A 2,337-nucleotide genomic window follows, 5' to 3' on the forward strand; every position below is an offset into this window, starting at 1 on the left:
TGTGCGAGTTAGCATCGAGTGCTTCGTCCGGAAAATTGATGATGCAATAATTCACTTGAACGCCATCGAAGTTTTGGCTAAGATAATTCAATAAGCAGAAATAACTGGGGATTACGAGGCTTACGAAAATGTGGCATGGCAAGGGAAAACTTTCTTTTTTAGTTAAAATAATTAAAATATCATAAATTGTCATTGGAATACAAATCTATAACAATCGGATAAGCCCAATTAACTTAAATTAATTGCCTTGGTTTTAGCTGCTAAGATTTCCAAGGAAAGCAGTGCGATTTTCTTGCCCAAATGAGCTGGAAATATTTTCCAGCCAGGCACTTAATCTTTCATAATTTCCATGGCTGTGCCTCTGCCGCAAGTGTTGACATTTGATAATTTTCATTTAGGCGTTTTTCACTTTTGGGGGTCGGGGGCGCGCATTTTTGATTACCTTTTTGCGGTTTTTGTGCGTGCCGCTGGCGTTGGAAATTGGACATGAATTAGTAATGTATTTCGAACGCAGAGGCGTCAACTGAGGCAGCGGCAGCGACAGAGGCGTCGGCAGCGTGTTTATCTAGGCAGCCCAACTATTTATAATAAAAGGCTGCCAGATTAAACACCAAAATAGATTTTGTATCTGCAGCTGCATCATTTGTAGCTGTATCTGTATCTGTATCCGTATCCGAATGTATCTATACAACAAAATAGCAATAAATGCGAAAACAATGAGCAAACGTTCGAACTAACAATTCTTACAGACACCCGCCCCCCTCCCCTCGGCACACCCCTGACCTACACAACCAGAATAAATAAACAGTAATTATAATTGGCCTGTTTCGGACTCGAATTCGATTCTTTCGGCAGCGGCATCGCATTCGCGGCAGAGTGAGTGAATAAGTCGCCGCGGGCGTTGCTGCCGCAGTCGACGTCGATGACGCGGAATCGCCCTAACCCCCTCCCTCAGCCCCTCTAAAAAAAACCCCCCTCGTAGGTGGGGCCAGTAAAGCCCCCTCTTTCGTAGACAATTGCGAATTTATTCTTCCCGCGAACTGCAAATTGAAACGGGAAATGGAAATGCTGCTGCTGCTGCGTCAAGTGATCGCCAGTTGATCGTCATGATCAATGATCGGCAGATCGGCAGATACTTCAACCAATCTAATCGGTTCCAAAGAGATCTTAAGAGACCATTTAGTTGATGGAATATATGGAGCAATTGAGAAACCAATCAATGTGTATGTATAAGCAGCTATAAACTTTCGAAGAACAATGCATTTAATTATAGATTACTTTTCGAAAAGCATTCGATGCTGGCAGGAATTTGAACTTAAATACTTTGTAGGCAACTTAACAAACACTGTATCAAATCAAATGTTTAATTATAATATTGAAAGTGTTGCTTTTGGCGGCTTTTTGATCCGTTGGCCAGCGTTATATAAAGGAAATTATTTAAATTCGAGTATAGAATGGATGATAAGATTGTGACAAGAATATCTTAAAGATTCTTCTAGTTTTTACGTAGCGAATAGATGATCCAAGGCAATAAAAAGCCAAACAAATTGATACCGATTCTGTGAAAGTCGGACAATGTTTTCGCTTATTCGACATTATTTGAAAAATTCTAAAAAAAATAATGCAATACAAATAAACACAAAAGGAGAATATTGAAAGTGGTTTAGCATCTGTAAAGTAATAAAGAGCATTGCTAATTCCATAATGTTGGCAAAGTATTTCATAAACTTGGCAAACTTAGTACTTTTTTAGATTATTGAAATACTTTAATAGTTTAATACAATTAGTAATTTGCCCTTTTCCTTGCTAACTTGAGTGTTTAAAATTGCTAAAAATTTAAATTAATGGATTAAAGACACTGGTTCTATTTAGCGATAGTGTCTGCAGAGTTCGCCTAGGTGTTAATATATCCAACCGATCTAAACAAATATATATATAAATATATATATACAAATGCGAACAGTAGCAGCCCAATAAACGGTTCGTTTGATTTGACTGCCGCCCCGCCTCCGTATCTTTATCTGTATCTTTAGATATAGTATCTGTATCTGTAGCAGGGGCAGGCGTTTTATTGTTTATTTGCCCGCCGCTTTGCCTTTTGTTATTCGCCAGAATTTTTATTATTTACTATATTTAGGCAGAGGCCAAGAGGAAGAGCAACCTGCGGAATAATTAGTCACTGCCCAACCACGACAGGCGGCACCTGCAAGAAATGCAAAGTAAATTCTTCAATTGCTCAATTCCTCAACCCATCCCCACGCCGACTGCGCTGCCGACGTCGACGCCGACGGCGACTGCGACTGAGGCCCAGGCCATTTGTGCGACTGCTGGCATTCG

The sequence above is a fragment of the Drosophila sechellia genome, chromosome X (assembly GCF_004382195.2).
Source record: "Drosophila sechellia strain sech25 chromosome X, ASM438219v1, whole genome shotgun sequence".
In the NCBI taxonomy this organism is placed as follows: domain Eukaryota; kingdom Metazoa; phylum Arthropoda; class Insecta; order Diptera; family Drosophilidae; genus Drosophila; species Drosophila sechellia.